Source organism: Nuphar pumila, chromosome 12, assembly GCF_984573655.1.
Source record: "Nuphar pumila chromosome 12, dmNupPumi1.hap1.1, whole genome shotgun sequence".
Lineage (NCBI taxonomy): Eukaryota > Viridiplantae > Streptophyta > Magnoliopsida > Nymphaeales > Nymphaeaceae > Nuphar > Nuphar pumila.
This window is the reverse complement of record NC_143260.1, coordinates 102,961,716-102,983,378: the sequence shown is the minus strand read 5'-3', so window position 1 is coordinate 102,983,378 and position 21,663 is coordinate 102,961,716. Positions and strand designations below refer to the sequence as shown.

Here is a 21,663-nt window from a genome sequence, read left to right as displayed (position 1 = left end):
TTGTAATAAAAAATACTGGATTAATATTTACCTGAGGTCACCGTAGACGACTCTCGAGCAGTGATCTGAAGGCCATATCATTATACCATTGGGTTTTGAATATGCAACATTCCAACTCAAGGAGACGTACACTGGCTGCTCCTACTAGACAAGTGAAGACCCCCTTATTTATCGGTAAGCAAAGTAATTCATGAATGCTATGATTGCACAAATATTTGTGCATTAAGCACCTGATCCCCCTCCAACTTGGGGACAGGCCTGTCAGTTGTGGAGCCCAAGGCCTGATGGAGGGCATCAGGTGCTTAATGCACAAATTTGTGCTATGTGATTGCACCCAATTCGGACTCAGTTTATTTAAGCGATCACCTAGATGGATCTGAGTGTTTTTTTTTTGTTCATTTAAAGAAAAACACAAAGTTAAGATTATAAAAAGTAAAGGATATTGTGGATACACAGATGCCCGGATCTATTGCATTCAAAATCGATCTGTGTTAAAGAGAACCGTATTAGTGACGCATAGAGGTATCAACTACATATAGGGCTGGTAAACGAGCTTGAATTGTTCAACTTGGTTCACTCTTGTGGCGATCCAAGCAGACTTCAAGCTCATAATCAGCCCGAGTTAAACGAGATGAGTTTGATCTGGCTTGTTTATAGAAAAAATACACTGTTTTCTAGCAGGAAGAAATTGGATTACCAAAATATATCTAAAATATATTTTATACTACCTAATGAGCTTATATGAGTCAAGTCGGGCCGAGTACCTATTCTTCATATTCAGCTTGCTGAGCCTATTTTACGAGTTTGAGCAAGCTGTTTACGAGCAGAACATGAGCTGAGCCACGAGCAGCTCGGCTTGTTTTTCAGCACTAATTGCAGCGTAATGATATAATCTGCCCGGACTAATGAAGCATAGAGACCGAGTAGTGATATAATCTGCAAATTAAACAAGATTATCGCTATTCAAAAACTACAAATAAATAAGGGATGATTGTATTACAAGCTACCTTAGGTGGTATCAATCAATACAATGCACGAGTGGGTGGTAGCTGCCTAAACCCCCTATGGGTGAACAAGGATGCATGCAAGAGCAAAAGCACTTTAGCGGCAGTCATGAATCATCATCACCAATGTTGTCAGTATCGGTATCAGCCCTGAATCATCTGGCCAAAGATTTAGGTGAATACGGCTACCGATTCTCAAGTGAATCGTTTGAATTGGCCAAAAAATAATTAAAAATTATTTTGTGTGAATCAGAACTTGACAAGTGTTAAAACCATTGAAATAATATTAAAATATTAATTTAAGCATTTTTTATATTTATTAAAAAATAACCGGTTCGGGTTAGTATCATATCGAGATACAATACCTATCGGGCAATACAGACCGATACTGACACCATTTGTCATGACCGCCACAAAAGCACTTAAGGGTAAACCACGTGATGAAATCCAGGTTCTTTGGTGAGGGGGACTCCAATTCAACCTCAGCTACACACCATTGCATTATGGTCACTACGATCCATTGTCTGGTGTCTTCTATAGAGTCATAAAGAATCCTTGAACATGCCTCGGCAAGATGAAAGATAATTACTTTTACCCTCAGAAAAAAAAGAAAAAAATTACTATTCCTCCACCAAACGCACTTGCATATGATGGGACAATTCTTTTGTGTTGCACACTTTTGAGTTTCCACTAATGTAGAAAAAAGCTGGTTGTGGTTTTACTGCCTCAGGTCCTCCACTACCTTTTTCAGTGAAAAGGACAGTATCATCATCAAGTAGAACAAATCATCCAACTAGGACAAGCCTAAACAGCAAACGGCTTTATGTGTTTGTCATAATCTCTCCACCTTTAGAGGGTTTTGGCTCTCTTTGTGGAGCTACTTTCACTTATTGAAACAGAGGATGAGTGAAACTGTAGTATGTAAAACACTGTAGTATTGCAGCTTCGATGGTTTGCACAGGCAATGATGCTTAGCGTGTTTTGGCATGCCAGACAAATCCCCTCGCCGGGACAAAGCAGCCTCAGCAGCAGGTGTCCTGTGTTTGATACGCACAGGACAAAAACTGGGGCATGGAACAAACAGCATCCCGTGCAACACTTTCTAACACATCACAGCATGGGGCGTACCAATCATACCCTTGAGGGCATGTTTGATGGTTTATCCAGGATTGGATGAAATGAACAAAAAGGATGGGACACCACAGGTTCTGTTCGTTTAGTAACAACTGTACCAAGTTCAACGTTTGGACCATACGTGTTTCAAATGTCCATTGGTTGATGATGTGCAAACAACTTGGACAAAAAAATTTAAAATTCAATGCAAACTAATGAAGACCCCACATAATCAATTTCTATGCTTATCCTGATAATGACTTCGTTTAAAACACAAAAAGAACAATACAAAGATTCTTAATATCTGGAAGCAAAATTACTGCAATTTACAACACAAGAAAAAGAACAAACTTCAACCAGAAGCTTAGACTTCAGAAGTGGCAAACGCATGCACGATTCTTCTTCATTCGACTCAAAAAGTTAATAAAAAAAAAAGTGAAAACGGTAACATCAACAATAATTAATCGAATAATGTTTTACACAGAAAATGAACTTCATGATAAAACTCAGACCGATCTAATTTGCAATGCATTGAATGACTACTACATACATCAAACACTGAAAATTGGACCATAAAATTATCAAAAAATCACTCTATTCCAGAAAGCATAAACAAAACACTTAGAAAACTCAAAATATGCTCAGACATAGCAAAAATGCAGGACTTCCCTGAATATCAATCCTCAAAACACCACCAGATCTCATTCAAAATGCACAAACTCGTCTCCAGTCGAAGAAAACAAAACAGAAAGGGATGTGAGAGCCTCCTCTCTGAGCGATTCTTCGCCTCCAAAGAAAGAATCACTTTGTTCTGCTCCTCCAGTGAGAACTTGATTCTGCCCCTTCGGTGAAAACCCGTTTCTAAACAGAAAGAATCACTTTATTCCACCCCTCTGGCTGCTGCACAGGAGAGAGAGAGAGGATCGGGCGCTCCCGGGCAATATTTTTTTTCAACTTTGTTCCCCTTTTCCTGTTCATTTTGTAACAGGAGTAGAATGAAAATAACATATATGGATGTGGCAGATGGTGTTTTGCGCATCCATCGCATCCTGTTAAAAACGCCACGCCCTGAGGGTGCGACTGGTCAGTTATGGACAACGGGGCCTGTTCGGTGATGAGAGTGGAGTTAACATCCTTTTTAAAATGTAAATGAAATGGGGGAGATGGGAGGCTGTCTTGACTCTCAACAACACTCCCATCTCCCAACTCCTAGCTTCCAAACAACAGCTTGGATAGGCGTGTTAGGTGGGCTTTACTAAATCCTCTTCTCCCCTCCCATCTCCAGTTCAAAATTAGATCGGTCTTTGTTTTGTCGCACTTTGGGTAACCCTATTTTTTTATTTTTACTCAGAACAATCGCTTCAGGCGCAGAAACCTAGCCGTGCTAGCTCAGCTTGCCGCAATTACGGTCTCTGTCCATGTCAAACTCTGAGGGCTTACTCCTCGACCCCAGGGAATCGCCAAGCTTCAGCTTATGCAGGGGGGTGATGCCCATGGGATTTGAACCTAGACTGCCTGTCAAACGGTCTAGGCCCCATCCCACTACGCCAAACCCCTTGGTCTCACTTTGGGTCAGGCTATGATTCAAACCAACATTCTTATGTGCAGATACTAAAACCTAACCAGTAATTCAACTTGACCTTTTCTACTTAATCTAACTAAATGGACTGACTTGGTCAGACATCTGACTCAAACCCAGACAGATTGCATCCCTTTACACATGGACGCACACCTGAACCAAACTAAAGTTAAGAACGCTTGGACAGGTTTAACTAGCAGCAGCTACAGAGAAATCCAACCACATCATATACCTGAGAAAATGGCAAAAAGCCCTTGGTAACTCACCTTGCATCAGTATCTAACATCTTTAAAAGATTTTCATGGGAAATTTTCTAAAAAGCACCTAATAAAAATGACACCTAGCCCCAAAGGGGTTTGACGTATTGGGATGGGGCCTAGGTCGCTAGGCAGGCGGTTTAGGTTCAAATCCCATGGGCATCATCCCTTGCGCAAGCCGAAGCATGACGACTCTGTGAGAGCAAGTGGTAAGCCCACAGAGTTTTATGCTGCCAGGACACTGATGGTACGGCAGGCAAAGTCAATGTGGCTAGGTCTTTGATACTAAGGGTGGTTTTCCCATGTAAATATAAAAAAAAGACACTTAAGTTTTGAAAATTTTAAAAAAAAAAGTGCACCTAAAAATATCTTGGTTAACTAAAAAGGCCCAGGAGTTTTACCAACACCAAGTTTGCTGATAAATGTGATGTGGAATTATCACTTTACCCTCAACATATTTCAAAAATGCACTTAAAAAAGAGGAAAGGAGTCTTTGAAGGATTAACTAGTAAATTAACTCTGTTAATTTATCTTGGGTTAGTGAAACCTAGGTTAAATGAACGGAAATTTGTTTTTGATTAACAGTGCATTTTTGGAAATTTGTTTTTAGTATTTTTCAAAAATTAGGTGCGGTATTTATTAATGCCCAAACTTTAGTGTTTTTTAAAATTTCCCTATTTTCGTCATCTAAAACAATGCGGCAGATTCTTTAAGAAAAGTCAGATGCCTTTCTTTCAAGTTGGTCTGGCCTTGTGTCTTAGAAATTATGAAAATTCAACACCCAAGGATATAAACGGGTCAGCTCCCATTCAGATGCAGGTATTACTGAATCCAACCTAATCCGAAATTGCAGAGTTACAGCCTGGATCTGACCAAATCATAAATAGTTAATCAGATATATAATTTGGGTTTGAGTGTAAAACTCTAGAAAACCTGAATCCGATAATTATTCAGATATTGTTCACCCTACGAAACCCGACTACAGATTCAGATTTCGTTGGACATCTGACCAAACTAGAAATAATTGACACCCCTAGATAGAAAGCTATAACATGGAAGTGAAAACTCAATGGTGCTAACCATATGGTGAAACAGGCATCTGCATCCTGCACCATAAAAAGGGTTCAACTTTCTGGTTTTTGGAGAATGCCTGCTTTTCCACAGATAGGGATGTTACAATCAGTGTTATTAAAAATGTGCCTTGAGGAGCAAAAGGTGTGCCTCACCTTGAGGCAAGGCCTTCTGCGCCTCAAGGCGTCAGCCTGAGGCATGAAGAAGAAGATACTTTTTATATGTTAATCTCATATTTTTTAGTACTTATTTGAGATTTTCTATTTTTTATTGGTTGTTACTTCATCAATAAAGCATTTCTTTATTTATTTGTATTTTTAGATATTTTTTATAATTTTTTTAAAGTTTTCCAACAAAAATTGAGGCTTATGCTTCACGCCTCGCCTCAGTTTTTGGTGGAACGCCTCTCTAAGCCTCAACGCTCTTCACAACACTGGTTACAATATATGATTTTTCACAATTATAGATTATTAGAATACAAGAAACAAGGAGTAGGAACGATAGATAAATTTGACAAAAGAATGCTCAGCCAAGCTCTGCTAAGAACTCATGTCAAGGATACAGACAAAGCTCCCTCATGGAAAAGTGGAAAATCAGTAAACTATTCGCATAACAATGTCTCTCTTGTTGAATTCCCAGTGGTGGGGTTGACACTGCGATTGGGGGGCAGGGAATAAAACAAACAAAAAGAAAACCAATTAAGGCTCAAAAGATCCTAACAATCGCAGGAATAACAATAAGATCCCAATGAGTATATAAAGGTTTTACCCGTCAGCAACTTTGCAAAGATATGCCCGCTGATCATCTCTCAGAGGAACATCTGTGAAGTCTAAAACATCCCAAAAGATGGATATCCGTCAAGCATAAGAGTGATAATAGTTCATCCCCAAAAAAGTATGACAGTAAAATGTTACAACTTCCGTCATCATTCACACATATTTTGTGATCTCAATTATTACCAGGTAACTGCATTTACATGGTACACTACCAACAAAATGTTATATATATATATAATGGTTAAAAAAAGAAAAAAGTGGATGCAACGACTTTGAATTAGTGACCCATGAATACTTCATTTAGTCCTCAGCCAAGGGTTGGCAATACATGATACTGACTAACATGTAGAACGGTTTGGGCAGCACAACTAAGTTAAAAGAAAATAATTCCTATGATTATGTATATTACATTTAAAAGTAAATAACTTACAACAGTATTCCAAGTTTCAGAAGAGAGAGACTAATCAATCTCTGGTCAAAAGAGTCTGAATTGCAAACCACAACAAACAGAATATAACAAGATGATGGCCATTGCAGTAATATTACAAACTTTAGAATCTTTTTAAACAAGATAATGGCCGCTAGTTTGATATCCTACATAAACAGTACTAGCTTTCTCATTTTAGTAGAACCCTAGAGAATATCCACATCTTGCAAAAAAACTTGCATGGTAAGCATTTGCTTTGCATCAAGAAGCAAAATTCACACATCAGAAAAACAAATCTATTGTTCCTTCTTCCAGGAAGGAAACATGTGGTCAGAGCCTGAGATATCTCAAGATGATGTTCTAGATTGATCCAACAGATCTAAGCAGTTCACAATTTCACGTCTATTGATGTGATGTACACCACATCATGCTCAATCGTGCAAACAGATCAGGAAACCACTTATGAGAATTTGAAGAGAAGCCTCACCTGAACCAGTTATTATTGATCCCCTGAATGAAGTGTTGCCTGTGGCAAGGGCACCTTCCAAGTTTGCATTGGTCAAGTTAGCCTGAATAGAGAAATCACCAATATAGAGAACATCAGATGACAAATCACTAAGATATAGTTCAATGCCGATTAAGTTGGATATCATGCACATTGAAATCCAACCAAATTATACTTCAAAGATGATTGGTCTCAACTTTCTCATGAACAACAAGATTCAGCAAAGCTGAATCTGCAATATGTTAAAGATTATTGGTTTTCTTAACGAATTATGGATGTAAACAAACTATATAAATCACTTATACATTGATATATAAATATCATCAATTATTCTAGTTAATCTTATTAAATAATATCAAATGCATTTATTTCTCAAGACTTCCTGTTTTAGTCTTGTAATGATTGAATTCTTTGACAATTACATCTTCATCACTTTAAGACCCTGCCCAAGCACTGAAGGCCTAAATCCCTAGAATATACTCTTTTGCCTTCCAAACCTAATATTTTGCAGAATGCATCATGTTATTTTCCCTTGAATGATGCCCTTGAAAATAATACTTTACATTGAGGTGGAGAGAGAGCGATGCTCACAAAAATAAGGCAATAATAGCTTCCCCACAACAGCTGTCATGAACACAATATTTGTCTTCCATCCCCACCAGGAGCTGAAAAGACATTCTCTGCAGTTTAAGTTTCTCAACTAATCACATCCTTCTATCATATTGTTGAAGTCAATCAAGATGTTTCTCCTCTTTTAGTATTAAGCCCCAGAGTGAATTAACAAATAAACCTTGCCTTTGATGCTTGCAACTACATGTCATGAAACACTTCTCAAAAGTCCATGGTAGAACCACTTCTTCAATATCATGGAATTACGAATAGAAGTAGGATCATACTCGGTTGAAGACATAGTGCATATTTAGGATTACAACCAAGCTTCTTGGATGTGTCATTGCTCAACCAACCAAGAACATCCAGCCAGTGGCATACAAATGTCTAGTGACCCAGCCTGTAGTTGCCAAAGAGGGAGGTTACACAGGAATAGAAGCTGGAGTCATTGCACAAACAATATGTACCCAAGATTTTTTTCTGAAGCGCCAACCGACCATTTTGGCCTGTACCGAGGGTGCTGACAAGAATGAGGGGAGTGTTGAAGAGAAGTGGCTGGAGAACGATAAGTCCCGCGGGGCTCGGCCACTGGCCTAGAGCATGCCGGAAGCACGCTCCGGGGATGGCCGCAACCCTCGACGCAGGAGCCTTACGGCCAGAGAATAAAGGAATCGGTGGCCGAACTGCATTGGAATCAGGGGCTGTCAAGCAACTGGGCCACATGCTCTCTTCGTGAGGTATCTCCACCGACTGGAGTAAGCCAACGGGCCTCGAGGCCCTCTTCCTGAAGCTGTCTAGAGCAATGAAAGATTGTCTGGAGGCTAAGATGTTGCACATGGAAGACAATTGCAGGTTCATATGGAATATACCAACCATTGCTATGTATGACTTACGCAAGACGACGGGCTTTCCCTTCTTCTACATGGACCCCGACCTGATCGACCGTTCCCGGGATGAGAGGCCAGCACCTTACCATTACCATAAAGAAAATGGAGAAAGCACAACACAGGAAGACTCAGGATGGATTGATGCAAGGTCTAGGAAGTTCCTAAAAGTAAGAAGGATCCTCAAGCGCATGGCTGAAAAGGGTGCGAGGGAAGGAGATTGGGTTTGTGAGAAATGCCTATACAGTAACTTCAAGTATAGGGTCTGCTGCAGGAGGTGTGGAAAAGCATAAAGTTCGAATGACCAGAGCTTCATCCTATGTAGATTTAGAAGGGGACAGCAGGCTGGTGCTGCCGAGGGGATGCGAGCAGGGCCTGTAGCAACCTGTGCTACGAGTGGTGGATTCAGTGATGGTGAAATGAATTGCTCTTACAAAGACCCCCTGCTGACAAATAATGGGCCAAAATCTGTGAAGGGGAACGATGAGGTACTTCGTGTACCAAACCACTGCGTGATCTTGTAAAATAGGATCCCACATGGAACCAGTCAGCACTCCTACATGAACCGGGTATTGCCTGACGAAATTCAGTTAGAGAATGATCGGTGGATCTGCCTCAAGGCCTAGTTCGTTAACGGCCTGATAACAAGTTCACTCGAACAGCTGCTAGGTCCACTATGCTCCGGGGACGTGCAGGACCTAATCGGAATTCAGAATATAGGGATGATAGCCATATCAGACCTGTGGACAGATCTTGTTGAAGCCAGGGTTATAAGCAAGCAAGTATGGGGCGTAGTGTTAAAAATTGTAAATATATATATATATATATATATATATATATATATATTATGTATATATATTATGTATATTTATTTATATAGATATATTTTTCTTGTAACTAGATTACTAACTAGGTAAGAATAGTTAGGTTAGTTTTTATTTTTTCCCAACGGTTCTATTGAGAGCTCCCAACGACTCTCTTGGAGCCTCTCATGTTTGTGTATATATAGGGGTTGAAGCCCCTCTCAAATGTAATGCTTCTTGCATGAAGGTTATCAACAAAATATTATTTATTTTTAAACTTCTTGTCTTGCCCCTTGTGTGGGTTTTGTGAGAAAGCCTATTTGTGGCTTTTTGGTGTGTTTTGTGAGTAAGCCCATTTGTAGTTTTTTGTGTTCACTTTAGCATTGTGGTGGATCTTGTTGGTGGCTTGCATTTTCTTTACATGGTATCAGAGCAAGGTTCACTCTTGACTCTTGAGGATTGTGTATTGTCTCGTTTTTCGTGCTCATGAGAGAAAAAAAGATTTTTTTGGTGATTCAAGTGCTCGTGTGTTCGTGGTGGTGGTGCTCATGCTACTGCTCTCCTTTCTCACCTACTATAGTTCTTTTTTCTTTTCTTTTCTTCTCTTTCTCTACTTTGTAAGGATGGATGGCAATGAGAAAGTCACCATCGTACCCATGAAACTCAATGATACTAATTTTGTAATGTGGTCTTCAATAATGAAGCACCATATATGAGAAAGATGATTGTGAGGATTAATTGATGGTTTAGATCTGGAGCTTAAACTAATCCTCACAAAGGTAGAGAACGAAAAAGAGGTGCTTCTTGCAGATGGGGAGAAGACCAAGGCTCTGTTAAGACATATGTAATAATACATCTATATATATATATATATAAATATAGATGTATTCACCATAATACCCGATAGGGGTATTATGGTCTTTTCACAAGTATCCAATAGGGGTACTTGTTTTATTCCTTTTATTTTTCTGTTTTTTATTTTTTGTTTTTTTATTTTCTAGAGTGTTTATTGGGATACCAAAGGGGCCCCACAATGGAGTCGTTGGGGCCCCCAACGGTCACAATTGTGACCGTTGGGGGCTCCCAACGACTCTATTGGGAGCCCCCTTTGGTCTCCCTTTGCTTATAAATAGGGGGAACCCCCTTGTATCTTGTATTGCTTTTAGAGAGCTCCTCTCCAATAAAAGGGATATTATTTTTATGTGTGTAGCCTTGTTATAAGGCCCTTCGTATATCCCTTGGTGGATTTCCTCTCTTATGCTTGTTTCGTTTGTCGACATAGTGAATGCATTGGCATTCTTGGATTCTTCCGCATACTTCATTACAGGCTCTAGCCACTTATAAAAAAAGGTAGAAAGAGTAGAAAATGGGGCATGTCAAGATCATGTATTGGTTAATCAATAGCGATGATATTAAAAAATGCTCTATTATCGCAAAATTTGAGCATGCTAACAAAGCTTGAGAATACCTTAAGAATATGTAAAATCTTAAGGATATTTTTCATATGTGCAATCTTAAAAATAAAGTTCAGACAATGACTCAAAAAGACAAAAGTATTAGGGAATACTACAATGAATTGTCAGAACTTTGAGAAGAATTATCTATTCTTGAACCTAAGTGGAATTGTGCGAAAGATATAGAGCTCAGACAAAAGCAACTTGATGTGAAACATTTCTATCTATTTATAAATGGCTTGAGACCAGAGTTTGAAAGCACCAAATCCGCTCTTCTTCATAGAGGAAAAGTACCCTCTATTATTGACACTATTGAAAATTTGAGTATGGAAGAGAATAGGTTAAAGGGACACTCTTTGAAAAATGAAGATGACTCGGTTTTGACCTTCTCTAGACTAGGAAACTACATGTGCCCCTACAAACCACCTCACTGAAAGCAAGAAAATGAACATGATAACAAACCTTATTGGAAACAAGGCAATGATTATGACAAAAGAAATTATTTGTTATAACTATCATGAACCCAAGTATACTAAGCCTCAATGTCCAAAGTTTAAAAGAAGGTGGCTTCAGTTGGCTCTTCACAAGAAACTAATGATGCACCTATACTAATGACACAACTTATGGAGATTCTCCAACCACTTCTCAAAGGGGTATCTTCTTCAAATGAAGCCTCAACTAGAGCAGCAGTTTCATCTTTCTCCGATCTCAGTAAAACTATTTGGCTTCTTGATTCTGGTACTTCCTTTCATATGACCCCTAATAGTAAAATTCTATCTGAATGTCATACAAACTCAAGCATGTCAAATGTTTTTACAGCTGATGGTATATCTCTTGAAATAGAAGGAATAAGAAATTTTGAATTTTTTTTACAAAACTCTAAAAATTTACTATTCCAAAAGTTAGATATATTTTCAAATTAAGTTTAAATTTCTTATCAGTTTCACAAATATCTGACTATGGATATAATGTCGCATCTTCTGATGGATGTTGGGTACAAGATCGCCAATCAGGGAAGCTGATTGGGAAAGGTCATAGAGAAAGAGGTCTCTTTTACATAGATTTTTTGGAAATACCCAAGGATGCCTTTTGTTATAATGTTAAGAAATTAGAATTGGATATATGCCATGGTCGTCCTAATGTATCCAAAATTCAACATTTTCCAAATTTGAAAAAAAATTGTAACTGTGAAAATTTTATGTGTAAAGATTGTATTCTAGGAAAAATGAAGAAATTACCATTTCATGAAAGAACTTTCTTATCTTATAGACCGCTTGAGCTAATACATTCAGATGTTTGGGGGTCAGCACCAGTTATATCAAACGGTGGATATGCATATTATGTGATTTTTGTAGATGATTTTTCTAGGTATACTTGATCTACTTTCTCAAACATAAATATGAAGTCTTCTCACATTTTCAAATATTTAACAACTTGGTCAAAAATAAGTTTGAAAAGGATAGTATATTTTTTTGCACAGATTCAGGGAGAAATTTTTTATCAAAAGAATTTAAAGATTATCTAAATTTGCATGATATCACATATCAAAGATCTTGCACTCATGCACCACAACAAAATGGTTTGGCTGAACGAAAATACAAACATATTATGGAAACAACTAGAACTCTACTAATAACAAATCAAGTGCCAAAAGAATTTTGGGTTGAAGCAATCCAAACTGCTATGTATCTCATTAACAGAATGCCTTCTTCTTTACAAAATATAACAGCAGTTGAAAAACTCTTAAAAGTATCTCTTGATTATGCTAGACTAAGAATTTTTTGGAGCAAATGTTTTGTTTTTACTAACAAAAATGATAAACTCTCCCTTCGTGTTATTCCTTGTGCCTTCTTGGGTTATGCAGATAACCAAAAAGGCTACAAGTACTTTGTGATAGAAATCATGGGTTCCTTTCTTCATCCACAAGCAACAGCACAGCAAGGGGAGAGAGAACGTGGCTACAGCAAAAATCCCTAATCAAGGTATTCAGTTTTTCTTCTCTGATTAAATACACACAGATACAATAGCTAGGGTACGAAAATACCCATTATATGATATGATAAAATTATAACATGCCATTAATGAAACATTAATGAGCATGTGTTTAAATGAAAGGAATTGGGTTTGGATCCTGAGATCCAGACCCTATACTGAATGACAGTATCTTTTCACCCTCCCTCAAGTTGTACATGGTTTTGGACCATGAACAACTTGCCTTTTAACATCCAAAATATGTCTTTGATAAGTCCTTTTGTAAACAAGTCAGCAACATGATCAGCAGTCTGCACGTATTCTCGTTCAATTTCCTTCTCTTCGACCTTTTGTCTTACAAAATGTTGATCAATTTCAATATGTTTGGCACGACTATGGTAGATAGAATTGAATGACATGTTGATAGCACTTTGATTGTCACACAAGATAATGCTTTTAGAAATCGATTCTCCTACTTCTGTCAACAGGTGTCTGATCCATGTTACTTCAGCTGTAGTAGTTGTCATTGATCTATATTCAGCTTCTGTGCTCGACCTGGCTATGGATTTTTGTTTTCCACTGCTCCAGGAGATAAGATTTAGCCCAATGAAAACACAGTATCCTGAGACAGACCTACGTTCATCTGATCTCCTGCCCAATCTGCATCTGTGTAAGTAAAGAGTTCATGCATGTGATGACCAGGCATACTCTTTTTGTACAAAAGACCATCTCTAATAGTACCCTTCAAATATCAAAGAATGCGTTTAACGACTTCCATATGCCCAATATGTGGTTCATGCATGAACTGAGATACCTGATTGACAGAATAGACAATGTCAAGCCGAGTGAAGGTAAGATATTAAAGCATTCCTACTATCCTGCGATATCCTATAGGATCCTCATACAATCTCCATCTTGGCAACTGAGTTTCTGATGAAGTACACTAGGTGTGCTTAGGGGCTTGCAAATTATCATATCTGCCTTGCTAAGAACATCAATGGTATACTTATATTGAGTAAGCGTCATGCCTTCAGGAGTTCTGTCAATTTCTACTCCAAGAAAGTATCACGGTTTACCAAGATCCTTCATCTTGAATCTATGGTTCAAAAGTTCTTTAACCTGTTCAATATGTTCATTAGAGTTACTTGTAATGATAATGTCATCAACATATATCAATAACAGGGTAACTATATCTTTGCATTTGAATATAAAAAGAGAATGGTCAAGAAGAAACTGACTAAACCCATATTTTTCTACTTCAAGAGAGAAACTGTCAAACCAAGATCGAGATGCCTGCTTCAGACCATATATAGCTCTCTTTAACCTACACATGTATTCTTTAGAGTTCCCTTCTGCAAACCCAGTGGGCTACTCCATGTATACTTATTCCTTCAGAGTTTCATGTAGAAACGCATTTTTCACATCCAGTTGGCTGAGAGTCCACTGGTGCTCAACAACCAATGATAGTACGATGCGGATAGTTCCCATTTTCACGACTGAACTAAAGGTCTCATCATAGTCTTATCCTTGCTCCTGTGTGAATCCTTTGGCAATCAGCCTTGCCTTATATCGCTCGATAGTACCATCTGGCTTATACTTTATCTTATACACCCACTTTGACCCAATCACATTTCGATTGTATGGTCTAGGAACAATATCCCAAGTGTCATACTCATGAAGAGCCTCCATTTCGTCGTTCATAGCTTCAATCTATCTCTTAGAATTTATTGTTTGATAAAATGTTGTGGGTTGATCTTCCTTTCCCAAAGAGGTTAAGAAAAGTTGAAAATCTATCATGAAGTTCTCATAACTAACCCACCTATCAATAGGATGTTGAGGTCGGGTAGACCTTCTGTGAGCAGTTGATTGAGTGAAAACAGAAGGAGAATTATGCTCCTGATTAAGGCTGGGAGGTATCTCCTTCTCATGTCGAGAGTAAACAATGCCTTTATACCTTTCGGGGGGCAAAAGTGATTCAGACATTACACTTTCTTGAGTCCTTTGTGCAGCAGTAGATACGTTTCCCTCGTCTCTTTGATTACATTCAGAAGAACATACATTATCAATGCTAGAAAAGAGATCTGAGTTCAACCAAGGGTGATAAACTTCAATTTCAGGAGGAGTGCTAGCATTATGACCAAAATTTGATTCGTCAAACACAACATTTTTGGATATTTTGATGCGCTTGCTCACAGGATCATAGCATCTGTAGCCTTTGTAATCATCAACATATCCCACAAATCTGCACTTTAAGGCCTTATCCTGAAACTTGTGTCGTATTGAACTGTCAACATGAACATAACATACACACCCAAATACACGCAAATCGTGATAATTTGGATACACACCATGCAAAGAGAAATAGGGTGATTTGTTTTCTAAGATGTTCATAGGCAATCGATGTATGACATAGACCGTTGTGTGAAAAGCCTCCGCCCAGAAGGTAACTGGAAGGTTACTATCATGCATCATGCTCATTGCACTCTCAACAAGGCGATGCTTCCCTTCAGCAATCCCATTTTTTTGAGTTGTATGAGGGCAAGACACATGTCTACTTATTTCATTTGTCTGGAGGAAATTAATAAAGTCATTTGAAGAGAATTCACCCCTTCCATCACATTGGAAACAAATAATATTCTTAGAGAATTGGTTTTGAACAAAAGAATGAAAATTCTGAAATAACTTGAAGGTTTCAGATTTACTTTTCATAAAGAAGATCCATGTATATCGAGAATAGCTGTCAACAAATATGAGATAATATCTAGTGCCAGACATGGAAGGAACTGGAGTCGGACCCCAAACATCAGAACATATAATTTCAAATGGTCTTGAAGCTCTTTTATTAATGGAATGAAAAGGAAGAACATGACTCTTACACTAAAGACAACTAGAACATTTTTTATTATCGACACTTAAGTCTAGACTTGACTTGGGAATAAGACTACTTGAAACAAGCTTATCAATAAAGCGACTACTACAATTACCCAGACGACCATGCCAAAGATTCGGCTCAATACATTCAGAAAGATTAAAGACACTCTCAGGAGAAACTGAAGATGATGATGTGAGCTTGAAGATGGAATCAACAGGTTGAACACGAGAGGAAAGATTCTCTTGGAACACATACATATTTCCTTGACGTTTTTCTTCAGCGAATGTTTTCCTTGTTTGAAGGTCCTTAACACAAATAGAAAAAAAACTAAACTCAACTGAAGCATTAATGTCATCTACAAGTTTAGAGACAGAGACAATATTTTTCTTGATATTAGGAGCATGAATGACATTTGAAAAAGCAAGAGAAGAGTTGGACATGGGAATTACAGAATTTTCAATGTGCGAAATATGGTGATGAGACCCATCTCCAGTGACTATACTATTTCTACCAATATAAGGAACAAGATTTAGGAGCTTACCAGCATCACCAGTGACATGAGTGGCTGCACCAGAATCAACATACCAAGTACCTTGATTATTCTATTTGATATTCAATTCAGCCAAGGCAGATAATAGCAACTCTTTGACTTCTCCATTATTCTTCAATGTATTTGTTCCCTTTCTTGTCTCCAATTGCTTTCCTCTATTTTGCGGGTTAAACCAGCAATTTGCTTTTATATGCCCATTTTTGTTGCAGAGAAAGCAGGTAGGTATTGTCCTTTGCCTTTGCCCATTGGGAGGAATATTGGGTGTAGGTAGTATTCCACGACTTCCTTGTCCATTTCTTTCTTGACCCCCTTTGTCTCGAAAATCATACCTACCACGTCCTCGCCCATAGGCAACTCCTGTGGCAAGAACATTGTGTGCTCCAACATAAGCATGAATATCTTTAAAAAATCCTTTCAACGCTATCTCATACTGTAAAAGCTTGGCACGAAGATCTTCAAATGTAGGTAAATCTGGCAAACACAATAAGGAAATAACCATCATATGATAGTCCGATCCCAGCCCACTCAAAGTTTGTTGCACCATATCTTTGTCACTAACAGGGCATCCCACAATGGCCAATTGATCTGTAATAGTCTTCATTTGTTCAAATACTCCATAATAGTCATGGAATCCTTCCTCACCATTTGAAACTCTTTCTTTAAAAATAATACTCTGGCCTGAGAAACTTGAGAATATGTCTGAACCAGTCGATGCCATAACTGCATTGCTGAGCAGTCATCTGGAATTGCCACAAGCACTTAATGTGACAATGTAGAAGTGATATAGGCAACCAATGCCTGATCTCGCTTTATCCAGGATACATACTCAGGATTTCTAACATAGGTAATAAAAAGATCTCCCTCACCATTCTTTTCTTCTTGTGGTATGAATTCTGGAGGAACAACAACAGAACCATCTAGATGTCCAGAAAGGCCCTGACTTCTTATGAATGGTATGATTTGTCGATTCCAAGTTAGGAAATTGGAATTGTTCAGTTGCTCAGACACGAGTTGGCTGAGAAAGTTTGAGGAAAGACCAGACTGAGAATGAGAGAATGAGTCCATATTCTTTTGAAGCCAAAAACAAGAGAGAATAAGAAATAAGGAAATGGCCTTACGACAAAGACCCAATCACAATTGAATTCTAGTATAATTCAGAACAGAAATTTTAATATCAGAGAAGTCTAAAGTCTGCGGACACCTTTTTTTTTTAATTGATGAACCCGAGGCAGAAAAACGGAACTACGCAGTAAAGGATCTGCTCTGAATAAAATTGAATCAGTAATAGGTACGTTATTTTGAAAATAACGTGTTTTCCTTTTAGAATAATGAGAAAAGAGGCAAAACAGTACAAAACAGAGATGAAAATGAGTTCGAAGATGAAATTATTTTAATCAAGACAGATCTGGGTGTGCAGATCACAATTTGATCTAACGTCAATATGCGAATGAGTTTGGCGTGATCCTTTTCAACTCTTGTAATCATGCATAGATCAAAAATTGATCTTGTGTGATTATTTTAGTTATGGATGGGTAAGATCACATGCAATAATGTGAAAGAAGTAGCAGGTATGACAGAAGATGACAGAAGAACAACATGCAATGAAAGGAGGAGGAAATATGACAACGTGACCAAATTTAAGTTTTGGATTTTGGAAATAAGAGAAACACGTTGGCTTAAATAAAAAAGGGGGAAATCAAAAAGAGGTACTTGAAGGAGACAATAAGCAGATTAATGAGGTATTTCAAAAGAACAAAAAGAAAGGGGACAGTACGAAGAAGAGATTTCAGATGGACTGCAGATTTGAATGCAAAGAGAAATCGATAGGGGCAAGGAGGAAACAGGTACCTTAGAAGGAGACAAATCAGTCATAGGAGGAACCGATCTTCAATATTGAACCTGTCGCTCTGATACCATGATAGAAATCATGGGTTCCTTTCTTCATCCACAAGCAACAGCACAGCAAAGAGAGAGAGAACGTGGCTGCAGCAAAAATCCCTAATCAGGGTATTCAGTTTTCTTCTTTGATTAAATACACACAGATACAATAGCTAGGGTACGAAAATACCCATTATATGATATGATAAAATTACAACATGCCATTAATGAAACATTAATGAGCATGTGTTTAAATGAAAGGAATTGGGTCTAGATCTTGAGATCCAGACCCTATACTGAATGACAGTATCTTTTCACTTTGATCCTAAAAATAAAAAATTATGTCTCACGTAATGTGACCTTAGAAAAAGAAAGTTTATTTGACTTTGAAAAAGGGAAGGAAGTAGATGGGTACAACAACAACAACAACTACGCCTTCATCCCAAAACAATTGGGGTCGGCGATATGAACCAAAAAAGAAAATCATTCTGGGTCTTCCACATGAATCCTTCTCCTCCAATCATTTCTATCCAATGCCATGTCCTCGGTGAGGTTCAAAGCATTCATATCCTTTCCTATCATCTCCATCCATGTCTTCCTAGGCCTACCCCGACCTCTTTTAACTAATATATTTTCCCATTTCTCCATCCTTCTAACTTGAGCATCATTAGGCCTTCGCCGAATATGTCCAAACCACCGTAAATGATTCTCTCTCATCTTATTTTCAATGGGTGCAATGCCTACCTTCTTTCGTATCTCCTCGTTCCAAATCTTATCTTTTATAATTGATGAATATGATCTTGATAATGGTCATGATGATATAATTACCGAAGAGAAACCTCATAGGAACAAAAATTATTTACAATATTTTAGGTGTAAAGACCTTAACCAACCATGTGCACCGGAGAAATATACTGAACAACCTAAAGTTCATACTAGACGGTCATCCAGGATTTCCAAACCACCTAGAAAGTTTATATCTTATGATTCTTTTTCTCCAAAATACAAGGCATTTATTACATTAATCTATTCATATGTATAACCTCCAACCTATACTCAAGCTAAATAACATTTTGAATGGGTAAAGGCCATGAGAATAGAGTTAGAAGCTTTAGAAAAGGCCAATACTTGGACCATTCAAGATATTCCAAAAGAGAAGAAACCTATAGGTTGTAGGTGAGTATACAAAATTAAAACAAAGAGTGATAGAACTCTTGAAAGATATAAAGCCAGATTAGTTGTCAAAAGATATTCTCAAGAATATGACATAGATTACGAGAAAACCTTTGCCCCAATCGCTAGAATGACCCTTGTTCAAACTCTAGTAGCATTAAACTCCGTTTGAAAATGGCCTATATTTCAAATGGATGTTAAAAATGTTTTTCTTAATGTAAACCTAGTTAAAGAAGTTTATATGGAGGCACCACTAGGTATAAGTGTTCCTAAGGGTAAAGCTCTTCGTTTGGAAAAAGTTCTCTATGGACTTAAACATGCCCTAAAGGCTTGATATGACCGATTTAAGCGAGTTATGCTTGATATTGGATTTAGAACTTGTTTGACTGATATTGCACTGTTTGTTAAGATTTCTGATGTAGGCATTATTATTCTTCTTCTCTATGTAGATGACATGATCATCACCAGAGGAGATAAACAGGGAGTTGAAAATATTAAAAAACTTCTCAAAAAACATTTTGAAATGATTGATTTAGGTTTCTTAAAATATTTCTTAGGAATCGAAGTTGCTTACTCTCCTAAAAGATATTTATTATCTTAGTCTTAATTTGTTTTTGACATTGCCTCCAGATCTGGTATCACAGATGATACAAAAGTTGACACCCCTGAGATTGCCAACATTAAGATGCGAATTGATGATGGAAAACTTCTTGAAGATCCTACCCCTTATAGATAGCTTATTGGAGCACTTTCTTACCTTTCAATTACTAGACCTAACATAACACACATTATACACACAACTAGTGAATTTCAGCACGTCCCCGCTTATGTTCACATGAGAACTGTTTTATGTATTATTAGATATATTAAGACATCTCTTTCTCGAAGCCTCTTTTTGTTTGCTTCATCTTTTTTAGATTTAATTGCTTATATTGATGCTAACTGAGGAGGTGATCAAAATAACAGACACTCAACCGTGGGTTTTTGTGTTTTCTTAGGTGAATCTCTGATTTCATGGCGGTGCAAGAAGCAGCAGAAGGTTTCACTTAAATCAGCTGAGGCTGAATATCGAGTCATGGCAACTAAAACGATAGAGGTAGTCTAGTTCAAAAGGTTGTTGGCTGATGTGGGAACTCAAGTGATAGGAGTCTCCTGCAAGTATTGTGACAACAAGAGTGCGATCTACATTGTCAGTAATCGTACTTTTCATGAACGTACTAAACATATCGAAATGGATCGTCACTATGTTTGAGAGGAGTATCTACATGGGACCATTGATCTGCCTTATATTACATCAGAATACTAGTTAGCAGATTTTTTCACCAAACCACTTGTTGCGCCCTGTTTCCACTTCCCAGTAGACAAACTTTGAGTTATTGTACCGTAAGTTTGAGGGAGAGTGTTAAAAAATGTAAATATATATATTTATATATATTATTATGTATATTTATTTATATAAATATATTTTTCTTATAACTAGGTTAGAAGAGTTAGGTTAGTTTTTATTTTTTGGTCTTGTTTGAACTAGTCAATGACCCTCCCAACAACTCTCTTGGAGTCTCTCATGTTTGTGTATATATAGGGGTTAAAACCCCTCTCAAATGTAATGCTTCTTGCATGAAGGTTATCAATAAAATATTATTTATTTTTAAACTTCTTGTCTTGTCCCTTATGTGGGTTTTATGAAAAAGCCCATTTGTGGCTTTTTGGTGTGTTTTGTGAGTGAGCCCATTTGTGGCTTTTTGTGTTCACTTTAGCATTGTGGTGGATCTTGTTGGTGGCTTCCATTTTCTTTACACAAAGGACGTTGCCAACTGATTGCGATCAGTTTTTATTCGAGGACAACATGACGCTTGTGAAGATACTATCAAAGCTAAAGATTAAAGTTGTCGGTGGACCAAAGTGGCAGATAGAGAGGGAGATCACGCGCCTTGGGGATCCGTTAGCTCATGAAGGGGCAACGAATTGTCCATATGATGCGACCCACACGTGGTGCTGCTAAGGTAACTCTTAAAACTTCATTCAATGTGTGTTGTTGCTTGGAACATAAGGGGTTTGAGGGGGAAATAAACAACTTTTTTGGCAAACCTTATAAAACAACAAAAGGCCGACATTGTATGCATATTGGAGACAAAATTTGAGGTAGTTGACGCGAAGCTACTTGCTCAAATATGGCAAGGGTGTTTGTTCGATTATGTACCTTCAAATGGAAGATCAAGGGGCATTTTAGTAGCTTGGAAAGGGGGCTTAAAAAGCACGATGGTGGATCGAAGACAATACTCTATCACTATATCATTTGAGAAACCGAATTCAAGGGAACTTATGACACTCACTTCGGTCTATGGCTCAATCACATCAGCACTAAAACAGTCATTTTGGGAAGAATTTGATGCACTTGGTTAATTGGTGTCTCCACCTATGTAGTCAAAAGCCCCAACTAGGCACCGACTAGTCCGCCAAGTCGGTCTAGACGTAAGTTAAATGCTTAGGCTTTGCAATTCCTAGGTGGGTACCTTAAAAGGTACCAATTTTTCTGACTAGGCACCAACTAAGGCGCCTAGTCTATGACTAAGCTGCCTCCGCCTAGGTGCGAGGACAGTTTAGTCATTTATTATTCTTATATATATTTTCTTATTTTTTATATATATAATTATATATGTGCATGTGTTTATGTGATTTGTTATGTGAAATCATGAAAACATGCTTAGTTATTATATTTAAACATTTATGTTTGTGT

At 37.8% G+C, this 21,663-nt stretch overlaps 1 long non-coding RNA gene across 3 annotated transcripts in view; it reads right to left on the bottom strand.

Moving 5' to 3' along the window:
- Positions 1-2,517: 2,517 nt before the first annotated feature.
- The window catches only part of LOC149821390 (uncharacterized), a 32,928-nt gene continuing 13,782 nt past the window's right edge, over positions 2,518-21,663 (bottom strand). For 2 of the 3 annotated variants that reach the window (XR_016426573.1, XR_016426574.1), the window contains 3 exons: positions 6,715-6,796; positions 5,793-5,853; positions 5,043-5,677 (listed from right to left, as the gene is read on the bottom strand). This is a non-coding gene — a long non-coding RNA (uncharacterized LOC149821390). Of the gene's footprint in view, positions 4,822-5,042; positions 5,678-5,792; positions 5,854-6,714; positions 6,797-21,663 lie in introns of those variants that run through there. The other variant, XR_016426575.1, reaches the window with a different exon arrangement.